Source organism: Stegodyphus dumicola, chromosome 4, assembly GCF_044657685.1.
Source record: "Stegodyphus dumicola isolate Sdum_Otavi_A_Nest chromosome 4, ASM4465768v1".
In the NCBI taxonomy this organism is placed as follows: domain Eukaryota; kingdom Metazoa; phylum Arthropoda; class Arachnida; order Araneae; family Eresidae; genus Stegodyphus; species Stegodyphus dumicola.
In genome coordinates this window covers 262,746,071-262,752,426 of record NC_140771.1, presented here as the reverse complement: position 1 = coordinate 262,752,426, position 6,356 = coordinate 262,746,071, and the positions used below count along the sequence as shown (strand labels likewise).

Below are 6,356 nucleotides of genomic sequence, written 5' to 3'. Positions count from 1 at the left end.
TTGAACGTAAAAATATCATAAAAAGTGTCCAGTGGCAATTACTAAATATTTACGTATATTTTTACGTTTTACTATACGTAACTTTTACGTAAAATTTAGGTATATTTACGCGAGAGACTACTGTTCTTTCGCAACTTTTACGTATAATATACGTAAATTTCAGGGATTTACGTATATTTTTAGTAAAAATTTACGTATATTTATCGCATATACGTAAATCTCAAATTTTTGCTTCACGTATGCGTATATATTTAGTAAAAATTTACGTAAATTTCCCCGATTTTTTACTGTATATAAACGTATATATTAGGTAAAAATTAAGGTAGATATTCCCCGTAATTTCATAATTTTAAATTTAGTAAAAAACTGTAGCAAACAGTTGTTTACTAAATAACACTTTAAATAAATTATTTGCTTTTCTGAAGGACATTTTCTTATGCCATGTAAATGAACAATAGCATTAATTGATTTAAAACATAGAACTCAGGTTTACAAAATTTATTGCATATTTTGTAGTCACTTTAAAATGAAATATTAAAAGTGATTTTCAGCCTTTTAGTGTTATGTAATTTTTGAATAGAAATTAATTTTTTTGCATTTAAATTTTCCAGTTATATATATTCCATATTGCTGTACATACCTAAAAGGTGGATATGTAAAAATTTGATATTAATTTTATCTTTTAATCATAATATGCAGAACATTTTTGCATAGATTTATATAAAAAAATAAGAGATTAAAATAAGCACATTTTACGAAAAATGCAGTAAATAGGTAATTGGAGATTTATGAAAATTTTTTACCAAAAATGTGCACTTATACACAGTAAAGAGGAGAAGACATCGGACTAAATTTTTACCAAAGTCATTCGTATATGCAAAGAAAACAGGGAAGATTTAGGTCAATTATTATCAAATATATAAGTTTTTGTACCGTAAAATACAGGGAATATCTACGTTAATTTCTATCTAAAGTACAATATAGTTAATTAAATTCAGTAAACGAATGTAGCACAAAAGAAAACATACGTTTAGATTATTTGAATGAGTGTGCTAAATTTTAAAATTGTTAAATATAGACCAGGAAATTGTAGAAAACTTACCTTTTCCAATAGTTTACCAAGTTGACTTTGTTATTTTCCTTGAAGATGTATGTTTAATGTCACAAATATTTCATTCATATCTTCAGATAATACACAAATCTATACATATTTATTTATGAAAATTCAGTTTATCCCAAACATGTTAAAGAAAATATTAATTTGCATGCAAGTTAATCGAGTAACTTCTGTTTTAATTACACACATAATTATGATATGTAAAAATTTTGCATTTATCAGTCAATCTTGCAATGTATTGTAATCTATTATTGTTGTCTTTTTCAGTTTAAAATCTTATAAATATATTAGATCAGTACTAAAAGTTCACCTCTACAAAAGAAATGCTTTATTGAGGTATTTTTAAAAAGTTCCCTTTTACAATGTATCTGTTAATTTCATAAATAAGTTCATAAAATTATGCAAATTCAAAATTACCTAAATATGTTCTTTATTTTATCTTATATACCAGATAAAATTTTAAAAAGTTAATTTGTTTAGGAATATTTAAGTTTTTAAATATTTATCTCGTGACTTTTTCTATAACATCATTATAAATATACATGTTGATGTGCACATACCAATTATTTTTTTTTCATCAAATAACTTTATGGTATTAAATGATTTAAAAAGAGGTAACTGGATAAAAGAAAGCAATTAGAAGTTGGCTAATTTTTTATTAATTTGTTGTCAAATGCTGTGCATTTTAGATTATGCTCATATGATGACAATGAGTTATTTAAATTATAAATTTATTATGAACATATCCCACATAAATTAACAAGTCTAAAATTTCAAGTTGTTTGAAGTATTATGAACTGTACTACTTGCAAAAGAAATACACATGAAATTAATTTAAGAATTAGGTTTATTTTACAGGTATTCGAAAACTGCAATTACTGTTAAACAATAAAAACTAACATTAAATCTGAAGAGCATATTTTTTTCAATAATAAAATTCCACATAGACTTCATGTAGCTTCGCCATATTTTTTCTATAGTTCGCTGTCTTTAATATCCTGCTCGATTTTTGTAAAAGTGAATTCTTTGTCACCCAATGTTTTGAGAACAGCTCCTAAACAAGAAAAAGAAAAATCTGTAATAATTTCTCACTTCAGATGTTTTCAGTTTTTAAATATAGTTGAAGTATTAAAAGATGCATATAAAATGCACTGAGTATTTCATATTTAAAAATTTACATTTCAGTAATTAAAAATTTAATTTCATACTATCACACAGTAAGCTTCAATTATATACCTTACACAATGCCTATAATTTCAAGTAAAAAATACTTAAGATTTGTTTAGAACTGCAAGGTTGAGAAAGTCTTTAGTATTTAAGTACATGACTTACTTAATTTTGTATTAATTATATTGCATTAGCCTTTTCAATTTTACTCCTACATATAGTAAAGAATATTCGTTTTCTTACAGATAACTTTTTCTTAAATAAAGAGTAAGCAGAAAACTAATCACAACATTATATACATATAACAGAATACTTCATAAACATATACATGTCATTAACATACGTATATGCATTAACAGGCTATTTTACACATTTCAATAAACCGGAAACCAATACGCAATCAAAAGTATTATCAGTAAATTCCTCCAAAATCAGAGCAAAAATCTTTATGATAACAATGGCATCTCAGTTTGCAATATAAAATATTTCAAGTCTACATTCATGTGCATTCTAAGCAAACAGAAAGCTGAATAACAATAAAATTATAAATACCATAAAAAAGTTAAGAGCCACGTAGAATGATAGCAAGACTAAATGAAGTCTTCCTTCAAAAATCAATTTAAATTCAAAAATTTGCCTTCCTGTTTAACATCTCAAAATAGAGTTACTGCTTACACTAACTAAATTTTGTCACTTCTGTTGCACTAAAAATTGTCACTTCTGTTGCAGGAAATATTTGCTGCAAACTTTGTATGCAAATAATCCAGTGAAAAACTTTTAACTGTGGCTTGAATATTTTCTTTATTAAATAAATGAAAAATTCCCACATAATATTAATTTATGATCCACATGAAGCTTTTTACCTCTACCATATCATGCAGCTATTTTAAGATATATACTCTCATATAAAAGCCACAGAATTTTTTTACCAATATTAATATAGTATAAATCATTAATAAATCTTCTAAAAACAGCCCCAAAATTTCTGAATTTGATACCCAAAACATAATTCTACGTAACTGTTAATGTATGCATTTGCTTGCACATACTTAAAATGAATTATACACACAAAAACTTAACATATTAACTTTAAATTCTTAATTAGCAGGATGACTCAATTAAGGCAAAATATGAAAGAAATCTACCTGATGGAATAGTTGTAAAAGATATATTAAAAAAAAAGCTAATATTGTTTACCTTACACATGGCAGAAATTGAGTAAACTGTATGCAGATGGATTATTTATTAGGAATAGAAGTTAGATCAAAGTACCAAAGTCACACTAGGGCTTTAACCATTTGGGTGCAAAGAAGCATCTCAATTTAAAAAAGAATAATTTTAAAAAGCTAATAGAATTTTATAACTTTTACAATCTAGTACAAATATTAGACACATAAACCACACTAAATGCCATTATTTACTTGCATATTTTCCTTCTTTGTGTACTTTACTCCTTAATTTTTCAGGATATGATTTAGAAACAGAGTTATGGTAAAAATGTATACTGGTAAAAAAAAATATTGCTGAAACTGATAAGTCCTTTGAATTATATACTATAGTGCAAAGAGGGATGGAATATGTGACTAAATATGATAAATCAGATTACAATAACATTAAACAAATAACATGAAAAACTGAAAAAAGAAATTTTATTTGAAATTATTTTTTAACTCATGGAAAGACAGACAGTATTTCCAACTTATTAAATTCAATTATATTTTACCTTCGTCAAACCAATATTGGTAAGAGAGTTGTACTTAAAATCGGTGCTAAGCTAAAGCTGCTTTCTTGCCTAATTTTATACTATTGAAAATACCGGTAATTGTCAAAGTTATTCATACTCAATATGTGTAAGATTATTAATTAGCTGCCAAACCGCAGTTAACCATCTAATATACTACATTCAACGTTATTATTTTTCTTTTTGAATGTCAGGTTTTCATTATTTCTGCCAATATATCTGTAACAGGACATAAAGATTGAGTTAATGTAGAATAGAAAATTACCTTGCAAGTTAGCACCTTTACCTTAGTGGCAGTACTTCATTCTCTAGAAAAAACATTTTAAATTATTATACTTAAACAAAAAATTCATATTTGTTACAGCAAAACATCATTAACACAATAAACCAGAGTTGAATGCAAATCTAGTTTAACTTCATTCTTGAAAACTAGTTTATTACTTTCAATTTAATTTAAAAATAATAAAAAGTAAGGTACGTATTATGATGACTACCTAGATATCTCGCCTAAACTGGCAATCCTTGTAGGTTATACAGGTTAACCCTAACATAGGTTATAGAGGGCACTAAGATAGAGAGTATTAATCCCACACTAGGGACTCTAACATTTGGTAGGAACAGTTTGAACAGTTATACGTGTTTGTGCACTTGTAAGTTAATTGTTTTGACATTTAACGTGAAAATAATTATTTCAAGATGCCTCGCAAGAAGATTGTTGCCTCAGATAGTGCTGCAAAGAAAAATAAGGAGGCCATGGCCGCTGATATCAAGAAAGAAATCATAGATAAACATAAGCATGGTGACGGAATTGGCAAAGACTTGCGGCCTTTCAACATCGAAAATCTATACTATTCTGAAGAAGCAGGAAGAAATTAAGAAACCTGATGCAGCCAAAGGAATTATCGTTTCTTCCAAGCACTATAAAAGTACTCCTAGATGTTGAGAAGCTGTTGTTGGTGTGGATTAATGAGAAGGAGTTAAAATGTTGGTAACAAAGTTAAACTATTGTTATATTATTTACCAGTGTTATTTATTAGGAAAAATTGACTTGATTTTAAAATGTTGATATTTTTTGGGGTGTGGAACGGGTTAACTGAATTTCCATTATTTTCAATGGGGAAGCTTGTTTCTAGATACGAGAAATTCGCCATACCAGTTGAATGCTGGAACGAATTAAACTCATATCTCGGGGTTCCACTGTAGATATGTAAGCATGTGTATATGCATGTATGCGCATATATGTGTAAAGTATACACATACATACATAAAGAATATATACATGCACACACGAGCACCTACATTTAAAAATGCATGCATATAAACACACATTTCTGAATCTGGTCCTGATAACAGAAGAATACCTACATGAATCATAGGATTTACATTAATCAGTTTTATTAGAATTCTTAAATGCAGAGGATTTACATTAATCAGTTTTATTAGAATTTTTAAATGCAGAGGATTTACATTAATCAGTTTTATTAAAATTCTTAAATGAAATCTTCACTATCCGAAAATTCAGTTTCATTTCCGGCTGAAACTGTATCAGGACAATCTCATTTATATTATTTCCCTCTAATAACTGAACATTTTGAAAACCTTTTCTATTCCATGGAAAACTAATGCTAAATTAAACATACATTTTCTAAATCTGAAAATTTTAAGTTAGCTTAGAAACTGTAATCATTCTTTAAAAAGTTTGATTTATGCAGATGTTAGATCAATAAAATTACTTTCCTGTGGAAAAGTAATATGGCATTGAACAACACGATTTTACACATCAAGATATACTGAGTGAAAATACCTGAAATGTTTTATTTCTTGGTATCTCTGCAAGAATTGTATAAATAAGACTACCTCCCTTTTAACAAAAAATTTTTTAGTAAATACTATGAAGAAAATTGGTTACATTATTTACAGTTCATAATTAATAGAAAATAAATCATTTCTTAGCTTATCAGAATTTATTTTTATCACATTCATAAACAGTACTAATTTAAACAAACATACCATTATGATTTCAATAACTATGAAATAGAAAATCCAAATCTGCATCTTTGATGGTCTAGTAGATTGAACGTCCCGTTTACTACAATTCAGCAGGGTGCTGACTCCCCAGACTGTAATATATATATATAATTAATTTACAAGGGAAAAAGCAACAAAAATATAAACAATTTCTTGGTTTTATATAAGCATTTCTGCACATTTACAATTTTAATTTTTTTAACTAGCTAGTTATATCAAAATACATGATTTAGTAAAATATAATTCAAATAATTTAAGGTATTTTAGATCAAATACTAATTTTTTCATGCAAGTCTAATAATC

The 6,356-nt window shown here is 26.7% G+C and overlaps 1 long non-coding RNA gene across 1 annotated transcript; it reads right to left on the bottom strand.

Annotated features, from left to right (window-relative positions):
• Positions 1–1,946: 1,946 nt before the first annotated feature.
• Positions 1,947–6,029, bottom strand: LOC146997881 (uncharacterized). Its single transcript, XR_015040929.1, has 2 exons — positions 4,291–6,029; positions 1,947–2,171 (listed from the first exon to the last, which is right to left on the bottom strand). It is a non-coding gene; the product is annotated as an uncharacterized LOC146997881 (long non-coding RNA).
• Between the last annotated feature and the right edge of the window lie 327 nt (positions 6,030–6,356).